Source organism: Chlorocebus sabaeus, chromosome 3 (assembly GCF_047675955.1).
Source record: "Chlorocebus sabaeus isolate Y175 chromosome 3, mChlSab1.0.hap1, whole genome shotgun sequence".
Lineage (NCBI taxonomy): Eukaryota > Metazoa > Chordata > Mammalia > Primates > Cercopithecidae > Chlorocebus > Chlorocebus sabaeus.
The window spans coordinates 24,003,217-24,020,836 of NC_132906.1; the positions used below are offsets into that span (position 1 = coordinate 24,003,217).

The 17,620-nt window shown below is 40.6% G+C and overlaps 1 pseudogene; it reads right to left on the reverse strand.

Annotated features, from left to right (window-relative positions):
• Window positions 1-6,218: 6,218 nt before the first annotated feature.
• Window positions 6,219-7,145, reverse strand: LOC103214379 (aldo-keto reductase family 1 member B1 pseudogene; annotated as a pseudogene).
• Between the last annotated feature and the right edge of the window lie 10,475 nt (window positions 7,146-17,620).

Genomic DNA, 17,620 nt, shown 5'->3' on the forward strand with positions numbered 1-17,620 from the left:
GGGGCAGGGGCGGGGAGGGGGGCAGTGGTGAAGTGTCCCTCCGCTCCGGCCTGAGAAAATGACAGGACCATGAGGAAATCTGATTTTCCTGCAAGTATGGGAATGGGAGAGGAAAGCATGAAGCCATTTCCCTTTCTTAGAGTAGGTTCTGGATGCTTCCTTTATCCTTAAGGAAACTCTTCTAAATGAACTGAGTCTTTGCTTCTTGGAAAAATATCCAAATCATGTCTCATCCTCCTTCTATCTGACTTTTACAGGCTCTGCACTGGTTTGTTGGCAGTTCCCGCTAATTCCGTAGAGGCCTTGGTGACACGCAGCCTTCTCTGTGCAGTGCGTGGTTAGTAGTAAATCTTGAGCCATTCAGCGCAGCGTTCCTCCTGGGGTCCAATCAACTCACGCCACCTTTCAGGGAAAAATCACCCAGACACGTGTGACTGGTGTTAAATTAATTTGCCGCCAGTGCTGGCTAATGCATTTCAAATGATTTAGCTCTGGTTGCTTCACTGAACATGTTCTCCAGTTTGGGTTTCTGTGAATAATAAGAGAAAGGGATGTCCTAGAAATGTGGAGCTGCCTGTGTTGATTAGCAGCCAAGTAATCTGGAGCAAGAAAATTTAGGAGGGTCATTCATATTCTTGCCACCACCTCAAATCTCAGTTTTACTGAGAAATAAAGATCTTTTACCTTATGTTCACTTAGTGTTTCTGAAGAGGGAACATTGCATATTTTGTTGCTCAGTAAAACTTGAAGTTTTCAGTTTCAGATAGAGTATTAATTAAAAAAGAAAACTTAATTTCTAAATCATTTTCTCTTTTTTACATTTGGTGTGAAACTCTCCTCAGGAAAGAAGTTCATTCAGGTTCCTAATCCACCTTGAATAGCCAATTTTACTAAGAAGGCCACAAAGACAGGTAAAAAGAAACTTTTTCTTCAGTTAGGTTTGGACCAGCCTACAAAAACAACTTAATAGCAATTGCCCCAGGAAAGAACATTAGCACAGTTTCCATGTTTTGCTAGTCTATAGGCAAGCCTTTAAAGTTTAACAAAAGACACTTGTTTTTTAGTGTTTTCTTTTTTAAGAGTAGGAACTCAACTTGATCTTTCATTCTTCTGTATCACTGGGGTGTGTGAGAATCAGGGTGTTAATGGGAATTCTCTTTGCCCAGGAGCTGGGGCCAATCCTCATTTTGACATGGTAGCAGCTTTATTTGTCACCTTCTTTGACAGTGAAAAGGACCAGACCAGAGGGTGAGCCCTGAATGTGAGCTCCAAAGGATGCACAAGGTGATTCACTGAGATGTGGAAGAAAAGATTGTACCATCTCTACAAAAAGTGCAAAAATTAGCCAGGCGTGGTGGTGCACACCTGTGGTCCCAGCTACTTAGGAGGCTGAGGTGGGAGGATTGCTTGAGCCTGGGATGTTGGGGCTGCAGCGGACCAAGATCATGCCACTGCACTCCAGCCTGGGTGACAGAGTAAGACCCTGTTTCCAAAAAAAAAAAAAAAAAGGAAATATTATAAGTTCTGTTTATGTTTATTTTCTTTAAAAAGTTAGACACTAAGCTCTAAAGTCTGCTCATGTATAACGCATGGACAGGCACTGGCACCTTCATGTGGAGTGAATAGTGGTCACATTTTTGTTAGGGAAGGGGAGCGTCCTGAGACAAACCAAATTCCTCAAGAGGTTGAGGGTGCCACCTTTCCCTGGTTGCACATTGCAATGAGGGATGGCAGTTTACACGTGTCAGGCAAAGTGGATTTATGGATGATGTTGTCTGGTCTTAACTCAGCAAGTCACTGCAAAATGGACACGTGATTTAAGATGATCTCAGCAAAGAGAGGGTGGGTTGAATGTAATGGTAAGGCAGGCATGAGTATACAAGAGAAAAGGCTGCAGTGACAGTTTTGCTTTCAGAACTATCTCCTTTTCAGTGAAGTTGCTCAGTAGATGTATAAATACAAATTTACAGCCACAATCATTAATGACACCCCTCACCTAACTGTGTGACGTCTTGAGATATTGGCTAACGAGTTGAAGCCATTATGCGTTGAAAAAGACAATAAAAATGTCTGCAGTCTTTTTTAACTGACCTAAAATCATGTACTATTCAGTGCAGTATCTCTCAAAATGTTAATTAGGGTAATGGAAAGTGCTTAAATGCCTCTTTTGAGGTTTCTTAGTAGTGGGGGGGAACAAAAAAGGTGCATACGACCACAGGAAATGTTCTTCCTACTACAATAAATACAGCTGAAATAATGCATGAAAAAATATAGTGATGAGGCTTTTAATATACTGACAAGTCTTGAATTTGTATTTCCATTCCAAACACCTCCCCTGTAATGCCTGACTCTTACAAGGGACTGGTTTCTTGACACCTTCCTGGGATCTCTAGTCTTCTGCAGCGTCACGCATCCAAACTGAGCTCTTGATCGCTGCTGTTTGTCTCTCCCTCAGTCTCCTCCTCCACAAGTGGCTCCTGCCTTCCTCAAGTGTTTACGTTAAAAACCATGTGTGTCCTATCTTCTTTCTCTCTGATCCTGTATCCAAAGCTGTCAGCTAATTTCATGGGTTCCATGTCAAAATATGTCCAAATCTTTCGATGTCCGACTCTCTCACCACTAGCATATCAGTTCATCTCTCATCTGGACGATTGAAATTGGTCCCCTGTTCCTGTCCTGCCATGTTGCAGTCTCTTCTCCACAGTAGGCTGGAGAAATCTTCTTAAACCTAAGTCAGACTATGTTGCGCTCTGCTGAGTCCCCCACCCCGGTTTCCTGTCCTGCTCAGGATGAAATCCATCATCCTCACCCTAGTCCTCAAAGCCCTGCATGACCTCTCCCAGGCTGCCCTCTGTCCTCTGGTCCTCCCACTTCCCCATCCTTTCTGCTTCCAGTCAACTGGCTTCCTGTGGGTCAGTCCCACCCAGGAAACTCCTGCCTGCGGGTCCGTCCCCTGCTGCTGCTCCCTCTGCTGGATACAGATAATCTACAGCTTACCCCTCCACATATTCAGGCCTTTGCTCAGACCTCACCTCCTGAGAGTGGTCTTCCTCATCATCTGAAATGTCTTACCCTATCACTCTCTGTCCCCAGAACCAGTTGAACTTTTCTTTGGAACACTCACCCCTGATATACGTTAGATGTTTTTAAAAATTTGCTCATTGCTGTCCTTCATAGGAACATAGCTCCATGAAAACTTAATTTTGTTCATTACTTCCTCAGCACCTGTAACAGTGACTAGCTCATACAAAATACTCAAAATATCCTTTTTGAATGATTGAATGAAAATATCTTTAGCCAGCCAATATTGCTGATAGATGCAGAGAAAACTTTAAAGAAACAAGTATGGAAACAAATCAAGTAGTGCTTGCTTTACAGCTGGGTGAAGTACAAATGTAGCTTCTGCTTAGATAATAAAACATAACAAGTGCTGTTATTTGGTGAATCAGTTATAGAAAATACGCCAGAAAAGATGTGTTCTCAATTGTAAATAACTTCTCTACAAGAAATCATGTTCTCATGGAACAATTGTTTCAAATGACATTTGATGGAGTGGTAGCTTTCACTGGAATTAAAAAGAGGATGCTGGATAGCAGTATAGAGATAGCATCACTTGGGAAATTGATTTGCTGGGTAGTAACAGGCAAACTATTGCTGCAGAGCAGTCGAAGTCAGAAGTGCAGATGAGCTACAGGAGATCACAGATGCAATTAATCTGGTTTAAAGAAGTGAGAGAGCTGTCTGGATGTGATGGCTCATGCCTGTAATCCCAGCACTTTGGGAGGCCAGGGCAGAGGATCTCCTGAGCTCAGCAGTTTGAGACCAGCCTGGGCAACACAGCAAGATCTCATCTCTACTTAAATTCACAATAGATGTGCTGTTGTTATGCAAAAAATACTTTAAAACATGTAGGATGGAAAGGGTATCAAATATTTTTTACTTTACTCATTCCATTAAATATATTATTCCTCACCAATAAACAAATAAATAAATAAAATTAGTTTAAAAAGATTAACTGGAAGTGGTGGTGCACACCTGTCGTCCCAGCTACCTCGGGGACTGGGGAGGGAAGATCACTTGAGTCCGGTAAGTCAAGGCTGCAGTGAATCATGATTATGCCATTGCACTCCAGCCTGAGTGACAGAGTAAGACCCTGTCTCAGGCAACAACAGCAACAACAACAACAACAACAACAACACCAGTGAGAGAGTCACATGAGAAGATCTTTGAAATACTTTGCACCAAGATAAAGAATGATCATGAAATCTCTTGTTTGCAGTCATCTGTTTTTACAAAAAGACAAGTGTTCTAAATTTGCTGACCTTTTCTTATGGTGCCAACTGGCTGTTAACAGCCTCTTATTTAGGAGCCATTTTGAAGAGAAAAATAAGGCACATTACTTTTTTTTCTTCCTAGTAAAGATGGTGTTTTAATAATGAGTGAGGGAGTTCGGGTTTTTTTTTTTTTTTTGGAAGAAACTTATTTAATAACAAGAATGTTTTGAAAATGGATGCTTAGAAACATTTCCATCATTCTATGCATTTATTGCCCAAGTGATATAAGAAGTTAACCTATAAAAACTTTCATATCTTCATAGTACAGAAAGTTGGAAAGATAAATTTCTAATCTGTTTTAAAATCTTCTAAAAAAAGTTTCACTGGGTTTTGACCCATTTGTCAAAAATCTTCTGATGATTATTTAAAAAACAGATAAAATTTGCATATCATAAAATCCCCCCCTTTTCAACACATGCACATGCATGTTTATAGCGGTACAATTTGCAATTGCAAAGATAGGAAACCAGCCTAAGTGCCCATCAACCAAGTGGATGAAGAAAATGTGGTATATATACACCGTGGAATACTGCTCAGCCATACAAAGGAATGAAATAATGTCTTTTGTAGCAACTTGGATGGAGTTGGAGGCCATTATTCTGCAATTATTCTAAGCGAAGTAACTCAGGAATGGAAAACCAAATATTGTATGTTCTCACTTATAAGTGAGGATGCACAGGCATAAGAATGATATAATGGACTTTGGAAACTCACAGGGGAAGGCTGGGAGGAGAGTGAGGGATAAAAGACTACATACTGGGTACACTCCTCAGGCGATGGGTGCACCAAAATCAAAGAAATCACCACTAAAGAACTTATCCGTGTAACCAAACACCACCTGTACCCCAAAAACTATTGAAATAAAAATAAAAATTCAAAATACCCCCCCTTTTAAAGTATACAACTTAGTGGTTTTTAGTCTATTCACAAATTTGTGCAGCCACTACCACTGTCTAATTCCAGAATGTTTTCAACATCTCAGTCAATGAGTATTGAAGAATAACCATTGACAAGAGGAAAGATAGAAATTTCGTGTGAAAATTTTAGCAAAAACCTTTGCATTGTTTGAGGAGGGGACTGTACATTGAGTATTGTGACTTAGAAATTGCAGTCAGTAATGTACTTTTCCATTTAAATCTACAGATCTCTGTGAGGTACCCTTTTCAGTGATAACAGACAGTCATTAAATCCAAAAATCCAGGTAAATTGAACTTAGAAGCTGTCTTTTGCTTCACTGGGTTAAATTAAGATTTTAAGAGATAACCACAGTTAATGACACTGTGTTCATTACAAATACTACTATTGATAATTTTTGTGAAAGCAAAAGATTTTGTATTAATGAATAAGATAACATTCTAAGATTATTTCATCTTTGTTTATCTTGTTAAAATTTCATTTTTGAGTATGCTTTATAATATGTGTACTATAATAATAATAGGAAAAGCATCAAAGTTTTAAATTAAGAAATATACCTGTAGGAAGCTGTGCTCAAAATGTTTTTTGTTTTTTTTTTTTTCCACAAAAGCGTTTTTATTTGAGGCAAAGAGAAGTCTTGCTGAAAGGATTACAGTTCCAAGCATCAAAACTCTACTATTAGTGGCACTATTTTGACTTTGTAGATCTTACTTTTCCTTGGTCAGAAAAGGTTATTCAAGTTGTATTTTCCCCAGCTGGGCAAAAATAAGGGCAAAGAAAACTGGAAGAGACTTCTGCTCTGTGGGTACTGCTCTCCAAACCCAACATCAAGCTAGGCAAGCCCTCAATGGTCTGTCTTCAGGTTGCTGTTCCACCTCTGAGTGACACAGGCCATATATATTTGCAAGAAAAAAATGAGGCAGGAAAAACAGGTGTAGGTCACTTGTGGACAAGCAAGCATCCATAGCCTCAAAACTCTTCGTGGAAGAGGTAATCCTTGTGGGAGGCTCAGCTCACCAAGGCACAGAGCCTCCAGTTCCTGCTGTAGCTGAGTAAGGTGGTCATATCCTGGCTGCTCAGTTCAAAGTCGAAGACCTTGAAGTTCCCAGCGATGCATTTTGGTGTCACAGACTTGGGGATCACCACCAAGCTCCTCTGCATGGGGAGCCGGATCAGAATCTGGGCTGTAGTTTTATTGTGGTTGGCTGTGATTGCCTTGATCCTGGGATCCTCCAGTAGGGAAGGGTCCTTGGGCTTGGCCCAGGGCCTGTCTGGAGAGCCAAGGCAGCTACAGGCAGTCACTGTGATACCTTTGGACCAGCAGAACTGGATTAACTTCTCCTGAGTTAGGTACGGGTGACACTGAATCTGGTTAACTGCCAGCTTATACTTTGAGCCAAGCTTGTTTAAGATCCTCTCGACCTGCTGATGGTTGAAGCTGGAGATGCCAAAAGCTTTCGCCAGGTCTTCCATGGCTGCCCATGTGTCCACATGTCAGTGTCACTGGGAACCATGTTGCCTGATTCATCCAATGGGAAAAATTCCTTCCCAGGCTTAAAGCCAGTTGGCCAGTGAATAAGATAGAGGGTCATAGAGTCCAGCTTTAGGTCGCTGAATATCTTCTGGGAGGCTCCTTTCACCAGCCCCTTCCCATGGTACGTGCACCACAGCTTGTGACGATGAAGAGGTCCTCACTCTTCACCACCTGCTCCCCGAGCTTCTCCTGGGCCACTTGCACCTCATGCTCATTCTGGTGTAGGTGCAGTCAGTGTAGTGGTACCCAGTGCCGATCGCCACCCTCACAACCTCGGTGACCTGGCCTGGAGGGGACTTCCAGGTGCCCAGCCTCAGGATGGGCATTTTGGCAGTGTTGTTGGGCATGAGGTGGCTGGCCATGGCTGCTGAGCTTCCCACACCCCCGCCTGGAACCATGCCCAAAATGTTTCATTGGTAAAATGTATTATGAAAACATTTTATAGCCCACTGATTGTAGATTACCTTTGCTCATATGTAATTCCCTGATGCAGTGTTTGAAATACTCTGGGTCAATCCATTGCAGAGAGGGTCTGAAGTACATTCAGTGTCCAGGTTTTACCCAGAGAGCTCGGGGCATTTTTAGCTGGCAGAAGCTGTGGTATAAATGGCAAGGCAGATTCAGACGCATCTAAACTTTATTACATGCACAGCACATGCCAGCCATAATGCAAAGTACTCTTACTCAACTTATTTCATGATTACCATAAACTGCTGTGGGGGAATGTGAACTCGCTTTATAGATGAGGAGTCTCCGAATCTGAGGGGTAAGGTGATTTGCCTAGGGCTGCCTAGATAGTATGAACGATTCAAATCCAGGACTTCTGATTCCCCCTTCCCCTCCATACAACGGGCAATATTAAGGGTGCAGAATTGAGGCTCATATCCTAGCTCTGGCACTTAATGAGTGACCTTAGGCAAGTTACTTAACTTGGTGCCTCAGTTTCTATCTGTAAAATAGGGCTAAAAGGAATAGTCCTCTCTTACAGGATTGTGAGCAGTTTAAATAATGCCTAAAGAGCTTATGCTAGTGCCTGACACATAGGTACAAACAATAAATATTGGCTATTGTTATCATGATACCTGTTTTCCCCAACTTTTGCTGTCTAATTAGATTACAGTCCTTTTGAGTGCAAGGGATGGTATCTGGTTTCTTTTCCTCTCCTCTTCTCTGCTACTTCCTTTTCTTCCCTTCCCTTCTTTATCTCCACCCCCAAGCATAGTGCCTTGCTCAAAGACAATGCTCAAATGCTTATTAATAATGATACAGTTCAGGCTGTGTGTGGTGGCTCCTGCCTGTAATCCTAGCACGTTGGAAGGGCGAGGTGGATAGATTACCTGAGCTCAGGAGTTCATAGACCAGCCTGGGCAACGCGGTGAAACCCCGTCTCTACTAAAATACAAAAAATTAGCTGGGCATGGTGGCACGAGCCTGTGGTCCCAGCTATTTGGGAGGCTGAGGCATGAGAATTTCTTAAACCTGGCAAGCGGAGGTTGCAGTGAGCTGAGATCATGCCACTGCACTCCAGCCTGAGCAACAGAGCGAGATTCCATCTCAAAAAAGAAAAAAAAAAGAAGTAATGATAGAATTCACCTGAGGTTTTCAATCGATCAATATTTATTGACTATCTTGTGGGTGAGGCCTGCCTGCCACAGCTCTAAAGTCCCTCATTTCCTGTGTTATTTAATTGAGTCCTCACCACAACCTAAAATTGGAAAAACTATCATGCCCATTTAATCACCAAGAAACTGAGGCTTAGCAGAGGTCACACAGCTAGCTGGGCTTGGCAACAGGATTCCAGCGTAGGCACCTTGACTTAGATTCTGTGTCTTTTCAACTACCTCTGCAATGGGGTCCGGGTGTGGAGGTGCGCATTCCTCTGACCTGGTCACCTGGACAGTTTGTCCTTCCTTAGCGTAACGCAAGTCCAATCTCAGACCCATTTTTCAAAGTCCTGACCATACTATAACTTATCAAGGATGCTGAGCAAATGGAACCCTTGTTAGTTCTTGAGGAAATGTTTTAATCAATTTATTTGGCACTATTCAGAGATCATATGCTATTTGGTAAGCATTTCATTATCATTAGGGAGCAACTAATTGACAATTAATTTACAGGATTACACACTTAACTAATCTAGTAATTTTTAATTTTGGTTAAATTGAAATGTACAGATGTGCATAAATCATTATTAGAGTTGTCCTAATAAACAATGCCTTCAAGTTTGCTGCTATTGGTCGAAATGAAGTGGAGACCCACCTGCCTCTTAATTTGGAAGTGTCTAATTCACTTCCATGCTCCTGCCCTGCTAGGGACACAAGGCCAGTTATCATCTCAGGATGGGGGAGTGTGGAGGGGGCAGAGACCTCCCTAGTCACCTCTTTTGCCTTTTTTTCCAAAATAAAAGACCATTTTTTAGAGACTGAATATCTTTTTCATTGGCTGTCTTTTGATAGAGCCTCAATCTTGGATCAAGTAAACAAATTACCTAATATTGGGAGAATGTCAGAGCTTCGGGGCAATTTCTAGTGGCTCCTGGATTCAGAAGGAAAAGTTTTGCAAGGTCTTTCCTGACTTCACCAAGAGAGATTTACTCTCCTGATTACCTCTGGAACTTGGGAGGGCCAACTGCCCTACTTTCTGGCACCTTCCACCTCCATTGTTTCTTCCGATTTTCCTGCCAATGTGAGTGACTCTTCTATCTTATAACAACCACTCAACTTGGCCATGCTCCTGAGAGCTGCCATTCTATTTTTCTGCTTCCTTCCACTCTCAGACTCTTCCAACAGCTGGTCTTTCTTTGTTGCCTGATAGACTCACCAGCATCCTCTCTTGCGTTTTGCTGACTCCTGCTTCCTCAGAAGGCAAGAGCTATCGCCAGTCTTAACAGCAGCTTCGCCCAAGACCTTGCTGTACTTGGGTTGCCCCTGCGGCTCCAGGGTAGAGCTACCCTCTGCCCTATGTAGCAAAAATGACCTTTTTTTTTCAATTGCATCCTGCAATTTGGAGATGACAGGCATCCTGACAATTTGCTACACCCATCCACCTTCCCATCCCCCTTTCCGCAATGAGAATGAGAGAAGAGCCAGAACATAGAGCCCACATCCACCTCTGACTCCTGCACCAAAAGCCACAGTTTCTGTGATTTTTCTAGGGAAGGGCCGGGAACCCTGCACTCTGGAATGGGCCCTCCTGCTTGTTGAATTTCCCTTTGTGATTCATCATCAGACAGTTGCGGGCGGGAGAAGCCTGGAGAATCTCGATGCAGGCTTGCCCTTTCCTTTGTCTCTGCTCTACCTGTCTGTTCAGATGAGAAACCTGTGAGGCATGTCTACCCCCCTGCTCTGTGTAGTGCCCAATTGCAGATGCTCATGGAACGTGGATGATTGATGATGGTGTTAATCTCAGTAATAACAGGCATTTTGGGCATGATCTCAGGGAAACTTCTCAGTACTGAATTACAGATGTGCACCCTACAGAGGAGGAAGAAACCCAGCCGATGGGCAACTGCTGAGGTTGGGACCAGGTTGGCCCAGTTTAAGATGCTCCTCCCTTTGAAAACAAAAAGGAAATTAATCAAGTGAACAAGCCCTTACAGAAGCTGTAGTTTCAAGCCGTTTTAACAGAAGCACCAATTGTGTGTCAGCTGCCAGAGATTTTGAGTCAAAGGGTAATTCTGTACGAGGGAGTCAAAACAATGAGTATTTGTTGAGAGGTTACTGTCAGCTTCTATTAAAATGTTATGTCAACTTAGATATAATTTCCCCACTTTGGAGAGGAGGGAGATGAGCTTTTGAGAGGTGGGGTGACTTGCTCAAATCATAAACTACTATGGATTGAATGTTTGTGTCCTCCTAAAATGTATATGTTGCGCCCTAACTCTCAATGTGATAAATGTGAAGGTGTAGTCTTTAGGAGGTGATTAGGTTTTAGATGAGGTCGTGAGGGGCCCTCATCATGGGATTAGTGTCCTTATAAGAAGTGGAAAAGAAACCAGAACTCTTTCTCCCCACCATGTGAGACACAGTGAGAAGACATCTTCTGCAAGTTAGGAAGTGAGCCTGGGAGTGCTGGCGTCTTGATCTTGGACTTCCCAGTCTCCAGAGCTGTGAGAAATACATTTCTGTGGTTTAAGTCACCCAGTCTGTGACATTTTGATATAGCAGCTGAGTTGATGAAGATATATAATAAGTAACTATTTCGTGGTTTCCAACTTTGCACATGGGTCTGCTGATGTACAGTGGCCGTGACCTTGCTCTCTGTAGCCTCATTTATTCTTTTTTTATTCTTCAACTTTTAAGTTCTGAAGTACATGTGCAGGATGTGCAGATTTGTTACATGTTTTCTGCACAGATCAACCCATCACCAGAAATTAAGCCCAGCGTCCACGAGCTATTCTTCCTGGTGGGATTGTGGAGCTGAGCCCCTAACTTATGGGATCTGATGCTAACATTATTGAGCAAAAGGGGCTTGATGCCTGATGCGCTAGAAGCTAATACTATGACCTTGGGCTTTTGACAGAAGAAAAGCTTTATGTTGAAACTGAACTCCAAGAGATAGACCCAGGGTCAGCAGATCCAGAGACACTATCACTTCCTGCTCGCAGTCCCACACCCACATTGCAAGCCAGCTTTGACTGAAGAAAATCCACTTATGGTAAAACAAAGAAGATGATTAATTACATTACCAAAGATTTTTTAATTTGAGTCAAGGAGTCTCTCTGTGCTGTCCTTAAGGTAGTATGTTTACTAGAAAAAGTTCAAGGGGTGGATTCTGAGATTAGTAGGTGAGTGGTGCATGGGAAGTGGAGGTCCGGAAAGACCTTGGGCATGCACAGTTATTTCTTCATGTTAACTCCTGAGTTGCACATGCAAATTCAGGGGGAGTTAGTATAAAACGACGCAGGCTATGACATCAGCAAGCTTATTCTGTGCAAACTCCAGTCAGCCATTTTGGTTCTAACCAATTTTAGCCAGATTTTTCTTGATCTTAAAAGTGGAGGGAGTTCCAGCAGCTTGTTTCTTTTCTTATCTGTTATCTGGCAAACTCAAGAATTTCTGTTAGTTACTGGTTTCTTATGCTTTGGGGCATAGCTTCAGTTTCAACTTTTCAGCAAGCTATTTTCTTATCTGTTATCCTGTAAGTCTAAGAATGTAACCACTGATTTCTTTAACTCTTTGGGTCATGGTTTCAGTTCCCCCTGTTCTATGTAAATTCCTCAATTGTGAGGGATGAGGGGTGACAACCACTCTAACTTCTTCCTGCTGACTAGGGATACAAGTCTGGGCCTCAGAAATGAAATTGTTTTGCATTAGGTTGAAGATGTTCTTTAATATCTGGTTTAATATTAACATTTTGTATTACTAGTACATTGGTTCCTTTTTTGTTTTTTTTTGAGATGGAGTCTTGCTCTGTCGCCCAGGCTGGAGTGCAGTGGCACCATCTCGGCTCACTGCAAGCTCTGCCTCCCAGGTTCATGACATTCTCCTGCCTCAGCCTCCCAAGTAGCTGGGACTACAGGCGCCTGCCACCACGCCCAGCTAATTTTTGTATTTTTAGTAGAGATGGGGTTTCACCGTGTTAGCTAGGATGGCCTCGATCTCCTGACCTCATGATCTGCCCGCCTCATAGCATTGGAGGCAGAATTTCATTACCAGATATCCAACAGTAAGTGTTAGAAATAGAGAAGGTCCCATTTTTAGTATAAACCTGGAGCATATATTGGATTCAGCATGTGGTCCAGAAAACTAAACCTAAGAGTTGGTACCTGGTTCTTCTCTAGAAATTTGCTGTAACCAGTCAACTTGTTATCTTATTTTTCTACATATATTTCAACTTCAGGAGATGTATTCATATAAATACAACATGATATGTTAGCTACTATCCAAACTTGTCCCTGCCCCATCAATATGTAGTCTAAGGTTATTCTGTTATCCATTATGATCCTGGCTGAAGAGGCTAAAGATTTTTGTTGGTTGGCTGTGGCTTCAACTGCTTCATTTGCTAAGTTACCTAGAGTGACTGACAGATTTCTAATCATATATTCATGATTGTCTACTCCCCACCATGGCAAGAGAGTCCTGCCAAACATAGGCCAAACTCCATCTCCTTGGTTTGCAGGTAGGGTCTGTCTAGTCCTGGAAAATAATTTTAAGGAAATAGTCCTGTGTTGAGTAACACTGGCAATATAAATAGAAAGGGGAGTAGCTAGATAACCTAACAGACAAATGCCTCTCATGCACCAGCTGTCAGCACATTCATAAGCCCGTGGCGGTTGACACACTGAAAAAAAAAAGTATATCCAGGAGGTGCACAGAGGGTCCCTGACAAATTATAGAAGTTACAGCTTTGGCCTACTGGTCAGAGACAGGTGTGTTATAGTTTTCTTTTGAACATAATTTCTCTCTCTCCAGTCCCCCATTTTTACCAAAGACAAATCACTGTAGGACCAATTTGTATGTAAAATAAGTTCTAGTCTTATTATACCTGACCTGATTATTTGCATAAAGTACAGCAAGAATAATGATTTACCATATAGGCTTTTGTTTTCGAATACGCTTTGCTGGACCTTTTAAAATAAGGAATTTCTGACTTTTAAAAGCCTTGAGATCAGTCAACCCAAGGATTTGCCGTCAGATTGTGCCTGTAATACCTGCATGAATGGATGTGTTATTCCTCTTTTCTCAGGGTCCCAAAATAGGTTGCTGGACCTATCAGAAAGTGACATTTTTTACTTACTGTGACAGAAACTTTGTAAAGGAACCTTACAGACAAGCTACCAGGCCAGTCTTTTTAAGGGGCTTTTTTTAATTGGTGCTCTAAAGTTAACCTCCATTCTGGTCATACCTAAAAACATGTCATTCCAGTCAAAGCCTTAGTAAAATAACCAGTGTCTCCAATTGTGTTCTATTACCAAAGAAAATAGGTTTTTATTGAAAACTAATGCAAATAATATATTGCCATAAACTGAAAATACTCACAAACAGCTTCCAAGTTATGGAGAGAGCAGAGAGAAAGGTAAATGCCTCAAAGTTTTGTTCACAAAGGTATATTTTATCTAATGTGTTGTAAGTTAAAAATGGTTCAAAAGGAAAATGTTTTCTTGACTCAGGAAAACAAAACATAAGAGATCATCAATGTTTCAAATAAAAATGTCATAAAAGATCTTTTTAGTCCTCTATCAGTTCAGTCCCATGTAGCTAATTCTTGTTCTGTTTGATGTTGGGTTAACAATTCTCATGCAACTTCTTAATCAGAGCCCTGGAAGACTCTTCCTAGTCTGATGGCATTATCTCCAAAGTTATCAGAAATCTGTATTTAAGAGTACTTATCAGAGTCCTTTCCATGAAAAGTAATTTCGGGTGTAACTGATTGGAAAGCTTTTTAGAGAAGAATTCAAAACAATAACTGTGGATTACAAAAACTTAGCCATGGCTAAAACCTGATAAAAGTTGTCAATTGTCAAGAAAATTTAGTTATTTCTATTTTATGTAGCATTTTAAGATAACAACCAGAACCATGACTGACAGCATCACATCAGGACCATCTCATTTTTATAATAATGTAATCTTAAGAATATTTTTCTACTAATAATATATCTACACAAATATAACTTTTAAAAAGATTTAACATATCAAAATTACAACTGATACCATGTGAGACTTTTATAAATGTATGTAATTTTTAGTACATTTATATCAATAGCACACCCATAAACATAACCAAAAGAAGATCTAGTATTATTTAGCATTTGATAATGTCTCCCATACAATTTTACCAGATAAATCCTACCAAAGATGTTAAAAGATTCAGAACATTTGATCAAAACGAACTACAGGTCATTTAAAAATAATAGTTATTCATTTAACTAGCATGACAGTCAAAGGACCTCAAAAGTAAGTAACAGAAAGTTACATGGGCGGTTTCCTGGTTATACAAAATAATTCAGACATATCATAAAGCCAAGAGTATAAGATTATATTACATTTGAGGAAAACATTGCTTTTCTAAACTTTAAGATAAATATGTTAGCATTATGCCATAAGAACAGCATTAGGGTTGGGGTAAAAAATTGTAGCAGTTCATGAAAAAGTTGAAGAAGAGTTATCAGACCAGCCAAGCAAAAAGATATGTTTTTTTCAAGGGGAAAAAAACAGAAGATAATGAATGTGATCTGCAACTTATATGTAACAAGGTACAGGAAAAGTTGAACTTCTGAGATATAAATCTGACGTTTTAATTTTAGAATTTAAAGTCAATATTTCTTGCAATACCATTGAGAGCAAATCAATACTTCAAAAAATTTTGTGGCTTTAACCAAAATTTTTAGTTTTGTGTTAGTGCATTTTTAATATTACAGCTAATTTTAATAAGACCTTATAAACAAATCTATTCAATCTCAGTTAGTTTTGACTGCAAGATAAGATTTCCGTAAACCTTTTATAACCTCTTCCAATTTGTTATATTTTCATTCTTTAACTTTCTATATTTATTTAGTTTTATCTATAATTTTTTTATTCCTTCAATTTAAAACAATCCTTTAGAACCTCTAAACTAGGCAAAATTACTTGCCCTTAAACGAAAACCATATTCCTGTCTTCTTATGTGTTTACCAAAAACACATCCTATTTTCCTTACACATTCTGCATATAGAATTGTTTCTCTTGTATCTAGTAGTTTCAATTACATATATAAGTCACAATATTAACTCTTAGTAATCCTTATTTTAGGGAAGAACCTAGGAGGTAAGAACTCTTGAATTGTCTGTCATATATCAGTATTTTATAGATAAAATATTATAATTATTTTATGTATTTTAAAACCATTTTTTAACCTTTAGAAATTTCCTTATACATTTTCTTAATTGGAAGTGGCCCAGCTGCTCAGTAAGTATCATAACTTTAAGATTTTCAAAAACATAAGAATTTCATTTATTATGTTTATCTAATTTATTTGTTTTTAACAGTTTATCTAGATTAGTTATGAGAACAGAGATATTAGACAAAGCTAGTCATCATTTTAAGTTTTTTCCTTGTTAACCATTTCACACCTTGTGAATATCAGGTGTTCACCTAAGTAAGAACATTGAAGTGAAATACATGGATATTTTGCTGATAAATCAGAGGATTTCATTGTTTTCATTAAACCAACAATATTAGCCTTATTTATCAAAAGAATCACGTAAACAAAGATTAAGGCTTCTGCTGTAGCCATCACAGTTTTTAACCTCTGTTAAGCCAAACATTGATACACAGACCAAAAATACAGACAGATCAACAAAAATCAGAACCAGACTAGATTATCTCAGTGGCTGCAGCTTTTTAGTATTGCCTTAATTCTTTGTGACTGGAACATACACCAGATCTGGGACTCTAACCTGACCAGAATCCCCTTTGGGTAGGACTCAAACCCACAATCCTAGACAAGGGTGGGACTCTCATCCATAATCCTAAACCACAGGGTGGGACTTGAACCCACAGTCCTTATGATGAGTTCAAAGACAATTAAAAGTACAGGTGCGTATTAACAAGGTACTCACCAGAAAGATGTCTAATCCAGAAGCAATTTCTTTTCCCAAAGGAAAAGTGCCAAGGGAGCCTGAAGTGCCATGGTAGAGAAGCAGGAACCCTATAGTTGAGCCTCTGAATGCACTGGTCTAGGTGGCCACTCAGGATCAGTGCAGGGGGCCTGCACACCACTAGGGTCAACAGTACCTTGAACAGGCTGTTCGTCTCATCTGGGGTTCTAGTTTGTTACCAAGCAAAAGGGGCTCACTGCCCAATGTGCTAGAAGCCAATACTGACACCAAGTTTTTGAAAAAAAGAAAAGCTTTATATTAAAAGTCCCTTCTGAAGGAGACAGCAGTCAAAATCAAATTTCTCTCTCTGTGCTGGCATTAAAGCAGTATTTTTATTAGAGAAGGTTCAGGGAGTGGATTCTGAGATTAGCAGGTGATTGGTGCAAGGAAGAGGGAGGTCTGGAAAGTCCTTGGCCATGCACGGTTATTTCTTCGTGTTAACTCCTGAGTTGCACGTGCAAATTCAGGGGGAGTCAGTACAAAACATGTGGTGGAAATTCAGGCTATGACATCAGCAAGCTTATTCTGTGCAAGATCCAGTCAGTCATCTTGGTTCCAACCAATTTCCGCCAGGTTTTTCTAGATCTCACAAGTGGAGGGAGTTTCAGCAACTTAAATTTCTTTTCTTATCTGCTGTCCCGAAACTCAAACATTTCTATTAGTTACTGATTTCTTACTCTTTGGGACTTTCCAGATCTCCCATTTCCATCTACCAATCACCTACTAATCTCAGAATCTACCCCTGGAAACTTTTCTAGTAAAAATAGTGCCTTAATGTCAGCACCGAGAGACCGATTTGAGTCTGACTCTTGTCTCCTTGGGAGTTGACTTTCAATATACAAGTTTTTCTTTTTTGAAGAACGTAGTGTTTTAGTATTGGCTTCTGTCGCATTGGGCAGTGAGCCCCTTCAGCTCTATCACACTAACTCCAGGTAGAAAGCATCAGAATGAAATGGAATGGTAGGGCACACAGTTGGTGTCAGAGAATTAAGGAATTGAGTAGTGTCAGAAAACACCTCAGACTACACTTTCTCGCTTGGTGTGGGAAGAGTTCAGTTTGTGTTTCCTTCTTCTTGAGTGACCGAACTCCAAGAAGATGCCACTTCCGGAGAGAAACTAGGGGTCTCAACTTAGCCTGGCAGTGAGAATACAAATGGCAGCTGGGATGACCCAACAGGGGGCTAATGTTTGAGCTATTGTGTGTCACACTGACCCTGACCAGCCAAGTAGTCACAGCCCCACAGGCTCTTCCTGCCTGTC